Source organism: Vigna radiata, chromosome 6, assembly GCF_000741045.1.
Source record: "Vigna radiata var. radiata cultivar VC1973A chromosome 6, Vradiata_ver6, whole genome shotgun sequence".
Classification (NCBI taxonomy): domain Eukaryota; kingdom Viridiplantae; phylum Streptophyta; class Magnoliopsida; order Fabales; family Fabaceae; genus Vigna; species Vigna radiata.
In genome coordinates this window covers 14185598-14206873 of record NC_028356.1, presented here as the reverse complement: position 1 = coordinate 14206873, position 21276 = coordinate 14185598, and the positions used below count along the sequence as shown (strand labels likewise).

The following is a 21276-nucleotide window of genomic DNA, read 5'->3' as shown; positions in this document are numbered from 1 at the left end:
GTGAATTGATGAAATTATTTAACAAATAAAATGTCTTCTTTCATTTCTTGAAAAGTACATAGAAAATAACTCAAGTTTATTTTACTTCTATTAACTCTTTAAACAGGTGGTGGACAAAGACTACATTTATTATTGTGACAGAAATATGATAAATATTATATTTTAATATTAATAATAAAATAACTTTGAATAAAAGAAAATCAACATTTTCTGAATGGCATATAAAAATTAGGAAACTGGACGGAACGGAAGAAAAAGAAAAGTGTCAGCAGAAAAAAATGTGACGAGAAGTATTAGGGTTTACTCACACCAAGCGCCGTTTCAGACCCTTTCCAAACAGCTTCAATACGAAGAGTGTGGTTTACTCATTCTCGGAACTAGGGTTTGTGCTTGTCATTTCTTCAATAAAGAAGACATTCGCTTTTACGACGCCGTTGTCGATGGGGTCAGTCATTGTTTACTCTGTTTTATCTTGAGCATTTTGATACTTACCTTTTATGTTTAAATCCACTTTTAGTTCTTGGAATATACAATTCTGGGTTATTAAAAACATTTAACTCTACACTTCGTTTACTTTTGCAAAATTAATTAAATTTAGTCAACTACTACTGTAACATTAGATTTGTAATGAGTTTTTGGTGAGTGATAATAGACGTCTGAAGCCACGAGCTACTGAATGTCTTATGATAGTTAATCACTAAAAAATGTTGAAAATCCTAAAAATTATATATAGGATTAATTCCATGTAGAAAAATACTAATAGATAATCTATGTATAAGGAAAATATGAACTAAATCCAAATACACATTACACATAATATTGTAATTAGCATAAGATATTTAACATAAAACAATTAACGGTAAGTCATCATCAAAATATAATTATAATTACTAATCACTGTGAGTGTCAACAATGATTGCCAACAATGTCTAGTATGATAATGGTTGGGTCTATTGGGGTGCATTTAGATGCCTTTGTGGACATATGATATGGTGGGATTACTTCTAAGGTAAGCTATTTTGGCATTAGTGAAGCGATCCTATCAGATGAGTCATCAACTGAAGATGAGTCATCAATTGAACATGTTGTTTTGGGCCATGTCCAAAGCAAATTTCAAGCCTAAATTTTCATGAAGTTGACAGGTTGGAAGACTAAAGTAATTTTGGTAAACTGGGAGATAAAATTGCTAGAGAATGTGATATAAGTTTACTGATTTCAGAGACTAACTTGGGTAGAGTGTAAAAAGAAACTTTCAAGGACAAAATCAACATAGGTTTCCCATTTTGATTTTAAATTGCATATTTATTCTTTCTTTTTGAGTGAGATATGGATAAATTCTACATATAATTAAGAGTGTGATGGGTAATGTAATAATAGCATTCCTCTTATGGTCTTGTAAGAGCAATGTTAAGAAATAGAGTTTAAGTCTAACTTAATCCCATAAAACCGGCTATGGAGTTGTTTGTACCAACTTATACTTTAAATTGGCCTTTCAATAATTGATGTAAGACTTCCAACACATTCGCTTCAAGCTGAGGTATCTATATCTTGAGTTAATTCTAAATTATCACAAAGATATATTTGAGGAGAGAATGAAAGTTGATTTGAAGGACAAGTGGAGGAATATGACGCGATTTGGGTGTAAATAAATCGTAGATGTTAAATTTATTTTGATTATAGCTGAATGACATTGTAACTAGAACGGGTAAAATCAATGAAAATTAGTCAATAGACTTTTAAGATTATTAGCTTTTGTAGAAGAAAGTGTAGTCAATAGTTGTTGGTAAATGCAAATTTTCAGCCGCAACACTACTACACTTCTGAATTCCACCTTTTTGCTTTTCTTCTCTTTGTAATGTCGGTTGGTTTATAGGTCTTCAATGGAGAAAGTTTTCTCCTCTTGGGATTAGGCAAATTAAATCTACTTGCGAGTTTGATGTTCCACTCTTTGGGCCATCTATGGAATCCCTCCCATAAATATGTGCGATACTATTCTTTTTCATCAAACTAGGCCTTTGGTTATAATGCTAAGAGATATAAGCTTGATCCTTTTCCACTGGATCAACCGCATTATCATTTATACCATGTGGGCAAGATATATCCGCCTTCACAGTCTGCCATTCAATGGGCAGACTGTAGAGGCAGATGTATCTTGTTCACATGGTATAAATGATAATGAGGCTGATCCAGTAGAAAATGGTCAAGCTTCCATCCCTCAGAATTGTGACCAAAGGCCTAGTTTGATGGACATGAATAGTACCACACATGTTTATAAGTGGAATTCTGTAGATGGTCCAGAGGGTGGAACATCAAACTGTGCAAGTAGATTTGATTTGCCTAGTTCCAAGAGGAGAAAATTTTTTCTATTGAAGACTTATAAACCAACAAACATTACAAAGAGGAGAAAAGCAAGAAGGTGGGGTTCAGAAGTGTAGTAGTGTTGTAGTTGAAAATTTGCATTTACTAACAACTATTGACTACACTTCTTTCTACAAAGGCTAATAATCCTAAAAGTCTATTGACTAATTTTCCATGATTTTGCCCGTTCTAGTTACAATGTCATTCAACTTTAATGAAAATAAACTTAACCTCTACGATTTATTTGCACCCATACCGTGCCATATTCATCCACTTGTCTTTCAAATCAACTTTCGTTCTCTCTTCAAATATATCTTTTGTGAGAATTTAGGATTAACTTCAGATGTATATACCTTGGTGTGACGGAGGTGCGTTGGAAGTCCCACATCGACTAGAGAAAAAACCAATTTAGATTATATAAGTGGATGCAAACCTTACTTTATAAGCTGGTTTTGTGGAATTGAATTGGGCTTAAAATTCACTTCTTAACAAACAATCTATTATTAGCTCCATATCACATGATCCTAAATGTTTCTTTTCAGTCAAGCATGTTTGGATTTTCATATGTGTGAGGTTTTTCCTTTCTCATTTGAGAAATAGTAATGCATGATTTTTTCTTTATTTGTGAGAAGGTTTTATGTTATTGTTTCTGTTAGGATATTTATCCTATTTTATCATGATTATATTGTGTCTAGGGTTACTCTAATTGTCATGATTATATTGTGTTTAGGGTTACTCTAATTATCATGATTATATTGTGTCTAGGGTTATCCTAATTATCATGTACTACTGTATCAATTTATTTTTATAAATAGAAGATTATGAGAGGGATCAATCAAGCCCTCTAGAATTATTTTACAATTTAATTCTCAAGTTGGTAACAGAGCGAGTCGATCCCACCGCCGGCTACCGTCCTCCGTCGCCGGCCGTCGGCCTTCGTCGCTGACCGTCACCTTCCGTCCCCGGCTGTCGTCCTCCGTCGTTGGGCACCGTCCGCCATTGCTGACCATCGTCTATCACTAGCCACCGTCACAGTTCTGTCCGTCTAAACCCTTAGGGTTTTCTTGTTTCTCGTTGGTACGATTCGTCTTCTTCAGAGATGGCGTCTGGTAGTACTCTTTCCTTCTCCGGAAGTCCATCAATTACCTCTGAGAAGCTAAATGGAAAAAATTATCTATCATGGTCTGCTGCCATTGAAATGTGGTTCCTTGGCCAAGGGCATTATGACCACCTTGAGCGAGATGGAAGCCATGTGCCTACTGAAAAAGTTGATCAGTGGAAACAAACATATTTCCAGTTGTGTGCCCTGTTATGGCAATCAGTGGAACCCAAACTTCTTATATCTTTGAGGGCTTTCTAAACTTATCACTTCTTTTGGAAGAAAGCTCAAAGCATTTATGCCAACGGTAGTCAACGTCTCTATGACACTGCAAACAAGCTTGCATCTCTTAAAATGGCAGACCATGATATGGTATCCTTCATGGCTGAAGCCCAATCTTCCGTTGAAGAACTCAGGATGTTTTTGGAAGCGGACCCATTAGAGGATATAAAAAAGAAACTAGTCAAATTTTACATGGTGTTAATCCTTCGTGCCCTACATCCCGATTTTGATCATCTCAAAGATCAACTTCTAACTAGGAGGACTAGTGGAACCGTCTGTCATGGTTGCCACACGAGGAAGAGGAGGACGAGCACTAGAGGAGGAGGACGAGGAGGTCAAGGATGTCCTCAATGCATATACTGTAAAAGGATGGGTCACACTCAAGAAAATTATTATTCCTTACATCGTTTTCCTTCCAAAACCGCCAATATTTCAAAGACTGAAACTTTCACTTCCAAGTTCACCGAGGATGAATATCAAGAGTATTTAAGGTTGAAGTCTAACAGCTAGGCACAACCATCTCAATCTCCCAGTACATCATCAGCCTGCATTTCTCAATCCATGGAAGGTTAAAATTCATGGGTAATTGACTCAGCTGCTTCTAATCACATTTCTGGTAATACCTCTTTGTTCTCATATATTTCTTTTTGAGAAAAACCTCATTTCATAACCCTTGCAAATGGATCTTAAACTTCTTCCAAAGGATTCAGTCATGTTTCCTTGTCTCCCTTCCTCAATCTCAACTCTGTCCTTTTTGTCCCTAATTGTCCTTTTAATTTAATTTCCTTAAGCCAATTGACCAAAATATTAAATTGTTCAATAACTTTTGATCATAAATCTTTTGTTATACAAGAGCGTGGTTTGGGGAGACGAATTGAAGAAGGATATGAAGCTGGCGGATTATACCATTTTGGATCTCGTCCAAGGGTGTCCTGTGTTGCTACTCCTAAAGTGCTACATGATCCACTTGGCCATCCTCATTTGTCCAAATTAAAAAAGATGTGTCCTAAACTTGTCTCCAAACCTTAGAATGTGAGTCATGTCAATTAGGAAAACATGTTAGATTTTCCTTTCCTAAAAGGTCTCAATCAATATGTAATTTTAGTTTTTCCATCATCCATTCTGAAATATGGGGACCTAGTCATATCTCCTCCTTTGGTTTTAGATATTTTGTTACCTTTATTGATGAATATTCAAGATGTACTTGGGTTTATCTTATGAAAAATCATTCTTAATTGTTAGCTATCTTTACATCCTTTTTGAATGAAATCAAGAATCAATTTGCTGAAGTAATCAAAACATTAAGAAGGGATAATGCAAAAGAGTATTTCTCATCCTCATTTTCTGCTATCTTGAGTTCCCATGGTATCTTACATCAGTCTACTTGTCCTCGTACATGGCAGCAAAATGGTATAGCAAAGCGAAAAAATAGACACTTGGTTGAAACTGCTCGTTTTGTTTTGCTTGGTTTCCATATTTATGTCCATCACTGGGGGATGCCATCTTAACTGCATGTTATCTTATTAATAGGATGCCCTCCTCCTCTCTTGATAATAAAGTCCCTTTCTCCATTCTGTTTCCTAATGATCCTCTCTTTCACACATCTCCCCGAGTGTTTGGTTGTGTATGTTTTGTTCATGACTTGTCTCCAGGTCTAGACAAACTTTCCGTTGGCGCTCTCAAATGTGTCTTCTTAGGCTATTCTTGACTTCAAAAAAGATATCGGTGTTACTCTCCTGAAACTAAGAAGTATTACATGTGTGCCAATGTCACATTCTTTGAACAAACTTCTTACTTCTCACCATCTGTTCAGGATGTTCCTATCCTCCAGCAGGTCCTTCCTATTCCAATGGCTGAGTCAAATAACTCCACTGTCTCTGTCATTCCAAGTNTTGATCACCATCCTCCTGCACTCGTTTCTCCACATATTGAGATCATCGAACACAGGGCCCCAATGGATAGTCCACCTCCCCAAAGACAATGGTGAATCTCCTACTTCAGATTCTTCTCCTTCCTCACCTCTTCCCACGCCTCCTAGTGAAAATGATTTTGCATGGCCTATTGCCCTCAGAAAAGGTACTCGTTCTACTTGAAACCCTCATCTCATTTATAATTTTCTTAGCTATCATCGATTGTCGCCTTCCTATTTTTCTCTTTTAACCTCAATGTCCTCTGTTGTTATACCCAAGAATGTGAAAGAAGCACTTGATCATCCTGGATGACGACAAGTTATGATTGTAGAAACGCATGCTCTTGACCACAATAATATCTTGGAGCTAGTGCCCCTTCCCCCAGGCCAAAAGGCGGTTGGTTGTCGATGGGTGTATGCAATTAAAGTCGGCTCTGATGGTGAAATTGATCGCCTCAAAGCTCGGTTTGTTTCAAAAGGTTACACACAGGTTTATGGTCTTGATTATTGTGACACTTTCTCTCCTTTAGCCAAGATGATTTCTATTCGCCTATTCTTTGCCATGGTAGTCATTCATCACTGGCCACTTCATCAATTGGATATCAAGAATGTCTTCCTACATGGTGATCTTGAGGAAAAAGTTTATACGGATTAACTTCTTGGGTTTGTTGCTCAGGGGGAGTCTAGTATGGTATGCAAACTGCATCGATCTCTATATGGCGTCAAGCAATCACCACGTGCTTGGTTTGGAAAGTTCATTGTTCAAAAATTTGGGCTAAAACGTAGTGAAGTAGACCATTCGATTTTTTATTGTCATTCTTCTCTTGGGAAATGTGTTTACTTAATGGTATATGTTGATGATATTGTCATTACAGGAAATGATGTTAGAATATCTCAACTGAAAGAGTACTTGTGTAGACATTTTCAAACCAAGGATCTTGGAATTCTCAAATACTTCTTGGGCATTGAAGTAGCGCAATCAAAAGATGGAGTTGTAATCTCCCAAAGGAAGTATGCTCTTGATATATTACAAGAAACAGACATGATTGATTGCAGATCAGTAGATAGTCCCATGGACCCAAACTAGAAATTAAGGACAAAAGAAGGTGAATTATTCTCCAGAGAGGTATAGGAGGCTAGTTGGAAAAATGATTTATCTCACTATTACAAGGTCAAATCTATCCTTTGCAGTTGGAGTAGTTAGTTAATTCATGCCGGCTCCATGTATTGACCATTTGAATGCTCTCATTTGAAATCTAAGGTATGTCAAAAAGGCTCTCGGGCAAGGATTGTTATATGAAGATAAAGGAAGAATTCAGATCTCTAGGTATTGTGATGCAAATTGGGCAGGTTCGCCTATTGATAGACGATCTACTACATGATATTGTGTTTTTTTGGGAGGAAACATTATTTCATGGAAAAGTAAGAAACAAAATGTAGTAGCTCGATCAACAGCTGAAGCTGAGTATAGGGCAATGGCGTCACTAACATGTGAACTTATATGGGTGAAACAATTCCTTCAAGAGCTCAAATTCTGTGACATCCATACTATGAAGATGTATTGCGACAATCAAGCTACTCTCCACATTGCATCAAATCCAGTGTTTCACGAGAGGACTAAACATATAGAAATTGATTGTTATTTTGTTCATGAAAAGTTGTTGACGAAAGAAATATGTACTGAGTTTATTGGGTCAAACGATCAACTCGTAGATGTATTGACGAAGTCATTAAGGGGTCCTTGGATTGAGTTTACTTGTTTCAAGTTTGGTACATACAATTTGTATGCTCGAGCTTGAGAGGGAGTGTTAGGATATTTATCCTATTTTATCATGATTATATTGTGTCTAGGGTTACTCTAGTTATCATGATTATATTGTGTTTAGGGTTACTCTAATTTTCATGATTATATTGTGTTTAGGGTTACTCTAATTAACACTCAGTAAAAAATATTTGCTAACTGGTCAATTGGGTCTCAATATCTGCTAACTTCTCTTGAATGAAATAACAGTCAATCTCAATGTGTTTGGTCCTCTCTTGAAAGACAAGATTATAACTCATATGAAGAGCTACCTAATTGTCACATATATAAGTGTCACTTGGATGACATCCCCAAATTGTAAGTCTTTAAGCAATTGCTTAAGCCAAACAAGTTCACGACGCCATAACTCTATATTCTACTTTTGCACTAGATCTTTCTACAATACTTTGTTTCTTGGTCTTCTAAGAAATCAAGTTACGTCTAACGGAGACCAATATCCGAAGTTAGATCTTTTATCAGAAGGAGATTATGCCCAATTAGCATTTGAATAACAAACAACTTTTCTATGACTATTGGAACCATATAACAAACTTTTTCCAAGAGATTCTTTAATGAACTTTAATATATGGATGACTGCATTCCAATGATCTTCACACGGGGAATTAAGAAATTGGTTCACCACATGATGACAAAGGAAATGTTCAGACGAGTAATTGTAAGGTAATTTAATTTCCCAACCAATCATCTTCTATACTGCTAGGATCTGAAATAGGCTCCCCTTGATTTGGTAGGAGTTTGGTATTAGGATTTAACATGGTTCAACGTACAAATGCCTATGTCCATGACTGCACTAGGAAGTATATTTATGCTTTAGTGTATCTCAAGCTTTACAAAGGGTTGCTTATATAGCTAAATAAAGGAAGTATATTTATGTTTTAGTGTATCTCAAGCTTTACAAAGGGTTNACAAAGGGTTGCTTATATAGCTAAATAAAGGAAGTATATTTATGTTTTAGTGTATCTCAAGCTTTACAAAGGGTTGCTTATATAGCTAAATAAAGAACATCTCATAGTATTAAGTGATGTTGGACTAAATTAAGCTCCATAATACTAATAATTCTCCCACTTGGAGCTTGATTTACATTATCACCTAGTCTAGTTGCCTTCATCATCAATTACTCTTGAAGGCCAGTTGAAGCAATATAAAGCCTTAACTTATTTGTTGTGATAATCTTGGTTAACATATCGGCGTGATTCTCTATACTTGGAATCTTTGACAAAGACAGGTCTCCATCATTTATCATGTTTTTGATAAAATGATACTTCAATTCAATGTGCTTGCATGTAGAATGAAGTATTGGATTTTTAGCAAGAATATAACACTTTGACTATTGCTAATAATGGAGGGTCATCTTGCTCTTTTTCTAATTCTTTTAGGAGGTTCTTCAACCATATCATCTCCTTTCTAAGATAGCTACATACTCAAGTTCAATGGGTGGGAGAGAAACTCTTCCTTGAAGTTTAGACTTCCAACTGACAATTGTACCACTCAATGTAAAGATGTAACCTGTTGTAAAGTGATCTCACTTCTTCTAGATCTCCTTCCAAATCTGCATCAGAAAACCCTTGTAAAGTGAGATTACTTCTTCTAAAAGACAAATGCATCTTTGAAGTGCCTTTCAGATATCTCAATATCTACTTCACACCTTCCAAATGTTCTTTTCTGGGATTTGATAGAAACCTACCCACATTTCCTACTGCATGTGCTATGTCAAGTCTAATGCAAACCATAACATACATCAAACTTCTTAGTGCATATGTATAAGACACTTTAAACATGTTAGATTCTTCTTCATCTATTTGAGAAGATTGCTTTTTTGGAAACTTTAAGTGAGTTCCCAAAGGTGTATTCCTGGTTTTAGCATTTCCAACATTGAATCTGCTAAGTAAATTTTCTATATATTTCTCCTGACATAGGTTCAAAATACATTTAAATCTATCCTTGAATTTCTCATAACAAGAATTTGTTTGGCTGTTCATTTTAAAATTTTGACAATTGTTTCTTCAACTTGTTAATTTCTACAATAGTAGCTCTTGCAATGAACATGTCACCAACATATAAAGCAAGGATGATATAACTATCAACATATTTTTTCACATAACAACAATGATCTTCTTCACATATGTGAAAACATGAGTTTCTCATAAACTTATTAAACTTCTTATACTATTGTCTCAGTGCTTGTTTCAGTCCACACAAGATTTTATGAAGTTTGCATACAAGATTCTCGTTGCCTTGTGCTTCAAAATCTTCTGGTTGTGCCATAATGATTTCCTCAAGATCCCCATGTAAGAATGCAGTTTTGACATCTAATTGTTCTAGATGGAGATTTTCTACAGATATTATACTCAAGATACCTATGATGATAGTCATTTTGATAACAGGAGAGAAACTTACTATGATGTCAATTCCTTGTTTCTGTTGGTATCCTTTCACTACGAGTCTAGTCTTATATTTTCTATTACCATCTGGTTCTTTTTTTAACCTATAGATCCACCTGTTTTACAAAACCTTCTTTCCTTCTGGTAGCTTGATTAAAGACCATGTTTTATTCTTCTAAAGAGACTTTATCTCATCTTTCATTGCTAGCTCCCAATTAACACATTCATTGCTTTGCATTCTGGGCTTGCTGTTATCTCACCCATTGTAATTCTTCATTAAGTTTATAGAGTTCCTCATGGGTTTCCTCCATTCTTCTATGGGATTGCTCGGCTTGAGTCCATAGTATTCCTTGATATCTAGAACAATAAAGTTTTCCCCCCCTTTTTCAGCCCCAGGTTCTTTTCTTTTATAGCTGTTAGATATATTTCCTTTTTTGTTAATTAGGACAAATAAACTTTTGATATTGGTAGATATTATTGATATATTTTTTTAACAATATCTTCTATTTATCATATTTATATTTGGTTGCCATATATACTTGTATCATTCTTCATTATAAATATATTATCCTATGTGTTTTAGATAGTTAGTCTTATACCTAGTTTTATATTCAATAACAGCTACTCCCCCATGCTCAACGGATACTTGATACCCTTTATCTACGACCCCTATATCCCCAAATCATGTGATTTTATGGTTACTTAGAAACCTCCCCATTTTGCTCTAACTAAACATCTCACATTTTTATGACAGTTAGGCTTTTACCTGACACTCACTTCCATGACAGAACAAGTCATGCTGGGTACAATATTCAATAGATTAGAAATCTAATGTCGTTTTAGTTAGGACTTGTTTGGTAGAGAGAATTGAAATAAGGTAAAGGGAAATGAAGAGGACGAGTGAGAATAGGTGAGAAAAAAAATGAAGTTAAAGATGTTTCGCTGCAGAGAAAAAAGAAGCGATGAAAAATAGTTTAGTAAGTTGAGTTGCATAATTTTTAAAATTATTTCCACCTTATTTCTCCTCCTCCTGGAACTCTAAATAGTTTCCATCTTTCCTTCCCCGCCAATTTCTCTCCTACCAAACACACCATTAGTGTTCGGAAAAATAACAATAAACTTTCTTATATTCTAGATTAAAATTGCTTCCGTTTTACCTTTGTGATTGATATTGTGTCTGCTTCCCTAGGTGCAAGAAAGTGAGCATTCTTGGAAAACACGAGAGGAAGAATGCTTGTGTACTTTTGTACTTTTTTGGTTGCATGGACCAAATGCAAGAAAATTGACTACTACGTCAATTGAGAACATTTGTGTACTTCAACCTAGATGGGAACTAAATCCTGTAGTGCTTCATTTCTGGATAATTGTTCTTCTTTTTTAATGCCAAAGGAAGATTCTGGCTTTGGAATGATTCCATATTGCAACAACAGATCTAACTCCGCTCATCAAGTTACTTATTTTGGACGAATGATAAAGGCAAGTAGTACATGCTTCTCTATGTAACCGTGATTTCTTTCTATGAGCTTGCCTGCTGAGAAAGGTATAAAATAGTGATACTGGACATGTTCTGGTTCTAATATTTTATCCTCGAATGTATCGGCCTTTACAGGAAACACAATGTGCTAGGCGGTCTGTTGTCAATGCATGTTCACGTGTGTTGAAGTATAATGTCTTTATTTTATTATTAATATATTTGTTAGGGTTTTCTTAAGGGCTTCCCGCCCTTTACCTTTTAGAACTATTGTCTTCTATATATACAATAGTAAGTTGTATTAGTAAGAAGTTAATCAAAATATAAAAAGTTTTCATTTTCTCTCAACTTCAAGTTGGTATCAAGAGCAAGACTCTTTGTCTTCTTCCTCTATCATCGGCACATCATCTCCCTGTCATTTCCGCCGTTCGTCCGTTGTCCGCCGCCGTCGCCGCCGTCGCTTTCTCCGGCAAAGTCAAGGGTTAGGTGCGCCTTGAGAAGCGCAACCCAACCATGGTGGTACCGTCCTCTGAAACCTCCGCACCAACCGTCACGAGCCGCTTCTTTTCGGCCAGTCTCGGGTGCGTGTTCTGCACGCGCCGCCTTCTCGTGGTCGGAGCTTCACTACGTCGCCGCAGAACATCTCGCCGGAGCTTCTGGAGTGTGTTTTGGTTCCTGATTCTCTGTTTAGTTGGCTTGGGCTCATACCTAGGGTTTTCTCCTTACATATTTTGAAACCCTAGGTCTTATTTCTTCTCTCAGTTTTAAAATGGCTTCTTCTACTCGAAGTAATCGCTCTTTATCTGCTACCCCTATCATTACATCTGCAAAACTGAATTGGAAAAATTATTTATCATGGTCCTCTGCTGTGGAGTTGTGGTTTCTTGGTCAAGGACACCATGATCACCTTGAATAAGATATTTCTATGGTCCCAGAAGAAGAAAAATCTCAGTGGAAGAAATTAGACTTTCAATTATGTGTTGTTCTGTGGCAATCAGTTGAGCAAGAAGTTCTAGATATCTTGAGACCCTATAAGACATGCTCCTCTTTTTGGAAAAGGGCCCAAGATATTTTTGCTAATGATGTACAACGTCTTTTTGATGCAACCCAAAGAGCAACTTCTCTCAAACAAGTCAACCATGATATGGTTTCTCATGTTGCAAAAGCTCGGGCTGCGGTAGAAGAGTTAAAGAACTTCTTTGTAGCTGACTCATTAGAAAATCTCAACAAAAAGCTTGACAAGTTCTACATGGTCCTAATTTTGAAAAGTTTACACTCTGATTTTGATCATGTACGTGATCAAGTTTTAGCTGGTGATCAAATCCCGTCGATGGATGGCTTAGTTATTCGACTCCTTCGGGTACCTATGTTGGTAAAGGAAGAGAATTTAAGTGATGTTATTAAAACATCAGCTATGGTGACACCACGAAGAAAAGGAGGAGGTAGGAGCAATCGAGGAGGACGTGGTGGTCGAAGTGGACGTCCTCAATGCTCATATTGTAAGAGAATGGGTCACACCCAAGATAAATGTTATTCCTTGCATGGCTTTTGTTAGGATAAGGGAGAGAGGACTTAGTGGGTAATGGGTTTAGAATAGAAGGTGGAAGAAATAGTATAAATAAGACCCGGTTATGGGTCAGGGGGTATCGTGTATTCTGTAAAGTCAGGTTTATTGCTTGTAGAGAGGGGTTATGCCCTCAACCCAGGGAGGTTATGCTCCCATGACCTTGTACAGATCCATTCTTTTCTGAATAATACAGTTCTTTCATCATCTTCTATACTGTTCATACTGTTGTGAGAGTGAGAACGATTAGGTTCAATAATTAGGAACCTATCAGTTGGTCCGACCTGTCGGATCCAATTATAGGCGGAGCAAGACTTTGGAGAATAGAATCGAAGAGAGGATAAGCGTGATGGAAGAAAGAGACAATTCCTTGGACAAGAGGACCAGTGAAAGGAGCATGGCAGAATGGAAAAGAAATATGCAAGAAATACGACAAGAAACGGCCGCGATGCGTCAAGACTTACAAAAAATTATGCAGATGTGGGATGGACGAAACAGGAACTAGGATGGACACTCAAATGGGAGCCACACATCCGTCAATGAGGACAGGAGGGACAGGCAAGAAGAAACCAATGGCGAAAGAAAAGTTGAACATCAGGAGGGGTAATGTGGGAGGAAGCAGGGGGAATTACCTGTCTTCGATGGACTCGACCCATTGGATTGGATCAATCAAGCTCAGAAGCTTTTCGAACTACAGGGGGTGTTGGAGGAAGAAAAGGTGCGTCGGGCATCCATGAGCATGGAGGGAAGCGCTGGGTATTGGTTCCAGGCCTGGAAGGCTAAAGCCAAGAATAGTTCTTGGTCAGGCTTGAAAGCTGGGTTGATCAATCGTTTCGGAGGGGGATTCCGAGGAACGGTGTATGAGCAGCTGGCAACGTTGAGGCAAGATGGAACGGTGGAGGAATTTGTTAGACGTTTCGAAATCTTATTGGGGCAGACCCAGGGCCTGTCGGAGGAGTTGGTATTGGGGTTTTTCCTTGCTGGGCTACGGGAAGATATTAAGGGACAAGTTCGAATTCAAGATCCTCAAGAATGGATGGTTGCGATGAGGATCGCAAGAGATGTAGAAGAAGCAGCGACCAGAGCGAGAGGGGAAAGTTGGAACGAGTTCAACACTAACCCGTCAGGGTCGCGCGAGACAGGAACTGTGGTACAAGGCGAGACCGAACGACCGTCCATGCACCGATCAGGCGGAACAGAGGTTAATGGGCCCGTGAGAAGACTCGGAGTGGTGACGGCGAGTAGCATGAGGGGGAGTACGACAGGAGGGATCGACAATAGGGGAAGGACGGTGGGAAACTTACCGTACCCCGAATTCCTTAAAATGAAGGAAGAGGGACGATGTGTCCGTTGTGGTGGACCGTCCGCACCCGAACATCACTGTTCGGAGAAGAGTTTACGAGTCCTGCGTTTGGCGGAAGATGAGGGAGACGATGCAGATGAAGGAATAAACCAGGATCCGAAACATATGGAACTATCTGCGTGTTCCACAGAGGGGTTGACTCAACCCAGAACTATGAAGCTAACGGGAATGATACGCGATCGGAAGGTGTTGGTACATAGTAACAGCGGGGCCAGACACAACTTTAGCTACCGGGAAGTGGCGGAAGAGCTGAAGTTACCCATAGATGACATACCTCCTTATCAGGCGAGTTTGGGAGATGGGCAGAGAAGGGAGACGCGTAGGTGCTGTGAGAAAGTGGCCATGGCTTTAGGCGGGGTGGATGTCATTGTGAGCGTAGAGTGGGTAGGTAAGTTGGGAGAAGTGATGATAAATTGGAAAGAAATGTTCATGGGGTATAACTCGGCAGGTAAAAGGGTGAGAGTAAAGTGTACATTGGATTGGGAATTGGGTCAAGTGGAGAATGAGGTGGATGGAGAGAGGCAAAGTGATTTGACTGCTGTGCAGGAAGCAGAGTTGAGTGCGGGTCTGCACCAGCACTACAAGGTGTTTCAGGAGAAAAAAGGGTTGCCTCCACCTCGAGATAAGGAGCACTGCATCACTCATAAAGTTGCTGTTTTTGGGAAAGAAAAAGAAAGAGATAACAGTGCAGAAGACAAAACCTGTGATGGAAATATTGTTGGTCTCAACAACCATCAAGGGAATGGAAGACGAATTTTCTCTAGGACTGTCCAAGGTAGTACTCATTGCATCAGCAAGCAAGCCACCAGATACAACAAATCGCCTAAGAATGTCACACTACATTACAAAACAATTCCGGCTGACCAATTCAGGCAGTCCGAGACAGAAAGATACTGAACAGGGTTGACCATCAGTTTATGAAACCGAAGGAAAGAGGAAGAATGGGAGATGGGGGAGGAGGAGTTGCCACCCCCTAAGCCGCCAGACCTGAAGTAACAACGGGTTCTCTCCCTATGAAAAGACCACATCACAACGCAATAGGTTCAAGTCTCATTGTTCCAACCTTGAGGGCAAGGTTGTTCTGCAGCAGGGTGTAATGTTTGGATAAGGGAGAGAGGACTTAGTGGGTAATGGGTTTAGAATAGAAGGTGGAAGAAATAGTATAAATAAGACCCGNTTATGGGTCAGGGGGTATCNNGTATTNTNTAAAGTCAGGNTTATTGCTTGTAGAGAGGGGTTATGCCCTCAACCCANGGAGGTTATGCTCCCATGACCTTGTACAGATCCATTCTTTTCTGAATAATACAGTTCTTTCATCATCTTCTATACTGTTCATATTGTTGTGAGAGTGAGAACGATTAGGTTCAATAATTAGGAACCTATCAGCTTTCCGAACAAAGCTGCTCATGTGTCTAAATCCGATAATTCAGAATCTAAAATTTCTGATGAAGAGTACCAAGAGTTTTTGAGGTACAAGTCTTAAAAATCTTCTAATCTTGGCCAATCCTCCCCAATGCCAAATGTGTCAACTGCCTGCATCTCTCAATCTGTGGAAGGTCATAGTCCATGGATTCTTCACTCAGGTGCCTCAGATCATATCTCTGGTAACATCCCTTCATTTTCTTCCATGTCCTCTCCGAAAACTCCTCATTTCATTACTGTTGCCAATGGATCCAAAGTTGCATCTCAGGGGATTGACACAGTTTCCCTATCTCCTTCACTAAAATTGAATTTTGTTTTGTATATTCCTCATTGTCCTTACAATGTAATCTTTTTGAGTCAATTGACTCGTTCCTTAAATTGTTCTGTAACCTTTTCTGATAATTCCTTTGTTATACAGGAACATGGTACGGGTTGTCTGATTGGAGAAGGACATGAGTCACGAGGACTTTATTTCTTGAAACCTAACTCCTCAGTTTCCTGTTTTGCAACTTCATTCCCAAAACTTTTGCATGATCGGTTGGGTCACCTAAGCTTATCCAAGTTGAAGATGATGGTTCCAAGTCTCAAACACATTCAAGTCTTAGATTGTGAGTCTTGTCAATTAGGAAAACATGTTAGATCTTCCTATCCTAAAAAGTCTGAGACGCGTTGTAATTTTGCTTTTTCAACTATTCACTCTGATATTTGGGGACCAAGTCGTGTTACTTCTTTTGGTTTTAATTATTTTGTAACCTTCATTGATGAATTTTCTCGATGTACTTGGGTTTATTTAATGAAAGAGAGATCTGAACTTTTGGCAATATTTGTGTCTTTTTTTAATGAAATTAAGAACCAATTTGGGAAGACAATTAAAATCCTCAGAAGTGATAATGCTAAGGAATACTTTTTTGCAGCATTTTCTTCATTCTTATCTTTCCAAGGAATTTTACACAAGTCAACATGTCCCCACACTCCACAACAAAATGGCATTGCAGAGAGAAAAAATAGACATCTCATTGAAACTGCACGCTCCCTAATGTTGAATACTAATGTTCCTTTTCATCACTGGGGTGATGCAGTTCTTACTGCCCGTTTTCTAATCAATAGGATGCTTTCGTCCTTTCTTGAGAATAAAGTTCCTCACTCTATCATTTTTCCAAATGACCCTCTTTACCATGTCTCTCCTCGTATATTTGGGTGTACTTGTTTTGTTTATAATGTTTCTCCAGGTCTTGATAAACTCTCTGCAAAAGCTATTAAGTGTGTCTTTTTAGGATACTCTTGCCTTTAGAAAGGGTATAAATGTTATTCTGCCTCAACCAACAGGTATTATATGTTTGCTGATGTCACATTCTTCGAAGATACACCATTTTTCTTGTCCTCCATGGAGGATCGTTCATTTGTTCAACAAATGCTTCCTCTACCATCATGTGATCCCTTGGTTACTCCTGCTTCTTTACCTAAACTCAAACTGCAAATGACATTGTTCCTCCTCCTCTTCTCACATATCAGCGTCGGACACAATCTCAAACTCCAAACACTGAAGATCCTCAAGACTCAGATCCTACTCCATCGGATTCCCAAACCATGGATCCTTCATCCTCTTCACCCTCTCGTGACTCAGATAATAATTTGCTTATTGCTCTCTGGAAAGGTATTCGCTCTACTCGTAATCCTTATCCTGTTTATAATTTTTTGAGTTATCATCGTTTGTCTCCTCCATATTTCTCCTTTGTTTCTTCCTTATCTTCCATTAAGGTTCCTAATAATGTTCATGAGGCACTTGGTCATCCTGGATGGCGACAAGCCATGATTGATGAAATGCAGGCACTTGAACACAATGGCACCTGGGACCTTGTTCCTCTTCTTCTTGGTAAGAAGCCTGTTGGTTGTAGATGGGTCTATGCTATTAAGGTTGGTCCTGTTGGTGCAGTTGATTGTCTCAAAGCTCGTCTGGTAGCTAAGGGATACACTCAAGTCTATGGCCTTGACTATTGTGATACCTTTTCTCCTGTGGCTAAAACTAGTACTGTTCGTATTTTGCTTGCTATGGCTGCCATTCGTCATTAGCCCCTTTACCAATTGGACATTAAAAATGCCTTTCTTCATGGTGATCTAGAATAAGAGATATACATGGAGCAACCTCCTGGGTTTGTTGCTCAGGGGGAGTCTGGGTTAGTTTGTAAATTACATCGCTCCCTCTATGGTTTGAAGCAATCACCTCGAGCTTGGTTTGGTAAATTTAGTCAGGTTGTGCAGAATTTTGGATTGAAACGATGTGAGGCGGATCATTCGGTATTTTATGATCACTCTTCTCCTGATAAATGTGTTTATCTTATGGTCTATGTTGATGATATTGTCATTATAGGAAATGACGTCATTGGAATTGCTCAATTAAAGAATCATTTGTTCAACCACTTTCAAACCAAAGATTTGGGTCGGCTAAAATATGTTCTTGGTATTGAAGTGGCACAATCAAAGGAAGGTGTCATCATTTCACAAAAAAAAATGCTCTTGATATTTTGGAGGAAACAGGCCTGACAAATTGCAAGCCCATTTGTAGTCCTATGGACTCAAATCAAAAGTTAATGAAAGACCAAGGTAAACCTTTCTCAGACCCAGAGAGATATAGAAGGCTTGTTGGAAAACTCATCTATCTTACCATAACAAGACCTGATCTTTCTTTTATCCGGTGGGAGTTGTGAGTCAATTTATGCAAAATCCACATGTTGATCATTGGAATGCAGTGATTCACATTCTCAGATATGTAAAAGGGAACCCAGGACAGGGATTGTTGTATGAGGACAAGGGAAGCACTCGTGTTGAGGGATATTGTGATGCAGATTGGGCTGGTTGTCCAATTGACAGAAGATCTACCTCGGGATATTGTGTTTTACTTGGAGGGAACCTTGTATCTTGGAAAAGTAAGAAACAAAGTGTTGTTGCTCGATCTAGTGCTGAAGTTGAGTATCGATCTATGGCTCTAACTACATGTGAACTTGTGTGGATTAGACAACTCCTTCAAGAGTTGAAATTTTGTGAAAATGAGCAGATGAAGTTGTACTATGACAATCAAGCCGCCCTTCACACTGCCTCCAATCCAGTGTTTCATGAAAGAACAGAACATATAGAGATTGATTGTCATTTTATCAGAGAGAAGTTATTGTCAAAGGATCTGGTTACTGAGTTTATTAATTCTAGTGAACAACTCGTAGACATTCTGACCAAATCTCTAAGGGGGCCTAGAATTCAATTTATATGTTCGAAGCTTGGTGCATATGATCTATATGTTCCAACTTGAGGGGGAGTGTTGAAGTATAATGTCTTTATTTTATTATTAATATATTTGTTAGGGTTTTGTTACGGGCTTCCCGTCCTTTACCTTTTAGAACTATTGTCTTCTATATACACTAGTAAGTTGTATTAGTAAGTAGTTAATCAAAATATAAAAAGTTTTCATTTTCTCTCAACTTCAAGTACCTGAAGGTTTGTTCCGATGTAATAGTAGATGTTAACACTAGAAGTAGATTAAACTACTAGGTTCAACTCCGAAAACCTTTTTTTGCTGCGATCAAGATATTTGTGGCTCTTTTTATGTGATTGTGCATCAAATTCTGTCAGGACATTGTAAACCATAGCTGTCAAATTAAGATGTCAACATTTAGGATCATTGATTTTATCTATTCGACCAGTCAAATTGTACGTAATTGGTAAATAAAACAATTGGAATTGCATTCAAGTACAATTTGACTTAGTAATATTGTTGGAGTTACATCTCGGTGAGTTATGAAAATGGAATTCCTATTTGGATTCCCTTTTTACTTAAAGTTTGCTTTGGGAATGCATAAATTAGTTTTGTGGAATGCATTTACACTCATTCTCCTTTAAGCTTACCGATTACCATTAAGCATGCCTACTTGTCTTACATTTTTTTTATTTGAAAACCGCTCTTGTTTCCTGTTTGTTCACTTATTCACAGCAAAGAGCAATCATAATACTCTTTTCTTAGGCAGTGAACCTAACCCAGCACACACATTTTTTCCTCACCCCCCGCACAGCTTTTTCTCTATTTAACAGAGTTGTAGACACCCCCGTGTCATATTCATCAACCTTGACTTTTATTTAGGGTGGTAGTTATTTATATTTTTACAAGGATGTTCCATAATATGAATCCTCTTACCTTTTCCTGATTTCATTTGATTTTTATTTTTTTTATATTTATTTTATAGTCAGTTGTCTCAAACGAAGAACAGAAGACAGGGATCTTAGGGGACCGAAAAATGTGTGTATGATATTGATTACAAATATGGATAAAGAGTTATGTCCATCTACAGTTACAGAGTTCTTACAGAGACATACTTCTCTATCAGTCCGAGTCTTTATTTTTCCAAATTTGTCAATGGAGGTATACAATAGGGGAGCCATTATGGTGCATTCTGAAAAAGAGTTGCAAGAGCTGTGTGGCTTTTTGAATAATCCCAACTGCATCATAACATCGTTAACTGGCAGGTATTCTACATGTTAGCTCTTAAATATTGATGTTTACTATGGTTTTCATTGTTACTATGTTGTTTCAATTTAACGTTGAAACCAGGCTTGTCAATTTCTTTTTTGTTTTTCAGTAATTGTTTTAAATTTAACCATCAATTCTTACAAAATTGTATATAGACTGATTTAGTAAAACTGTTTTTATACTCTTTAAAATTAATCTATTCATTGTCGTTTTTAGGCCTTTGGTGATACTTGAAAAACTAGTGGGATTAGAAAATATTAAAGCATTAGGAGCCTTGTTGCATATATAGGTAGGTTTGTATCCAGAATTTTCAGAAAGTTGTTTATATACGGTGATAATAATCCTCTGAGGCTATGTGTTTTCATTGTTTTCTTCTGTAGAATATATTGTATGAAAAACAGAGAAGAAGGATGAACAATTTGAAGGTTGTACATTCAGGAAGTAAAGAATTCAAGATAGCTAGTATTATGAGAGATTTGTTTTGGGCATTTTCTGAGCACCAAGAACGCTTACAGAAAAGGCTTGCACATGAGGAGAGAAGGATATTTGTAGCTAATGAACAACTAGCTTAAATGTTTGTCCTTCACTTTTTACTGTTTTTTGTGCTCATATGTAAATAAAGTACTGCAAGCCTATGACCTACTTTTTCTTTTCTTCCAAAATTGTTGGTATTAAAGCGTTAAGAAAATGTTGATCGGTCCCGAAATTAGTTTTTAAAGATGATTTGATATTCTAAAACCTAATTTGAAGGAACGTAAAGTAAAATAGTGAGATGTGCGGATAGAGAAAAGAGAGAAAAGAGAAAATATAAAGGCTTTTACTTGAATCCCAACAATTTCTGAGTGCACCCACAAATTTTACATGTTCTGGAAACGTTTTGAAAGCTTTTTTCTGAAATTTTATAAAATATGTAATTCATAATTTTTGGAATAAGATTTTCATAACAGTTTTTGAAAAGTTTGAAATGTACTCCGGAACATTTCTTTCGGGATAAAGTTTTCAAAAAAAGTATATAGTAACACTCCTACATGAAATAGGTTGCAGAAAGAGTTTTTTAAAATGAGTTTTTTTTCTTTTTCTGATTTTCCTCTA

General features: G+C 37.6%; 1 long non-coding RNA gene across 1 annotated transcript; it reads left to right on the top strand.

Annotated features, from left to right (window-relative positions):
* The first annotated feature begins 233 nt into the window (after nt 1-233).
* Nucleotides 234-20907, top strand: LOC106763460. The gene is made up of 3 exons (XR_002668187.1): nt 234-445; nt 19901-20180; nt 20565-20907. It is a non-coding gene; the product is annotated as an uncharacterized LOC106763460 (long non-coding RNA).
* The last annotated feature ends 369 nt before the right edge of the window (nt 20908-21276 follow it).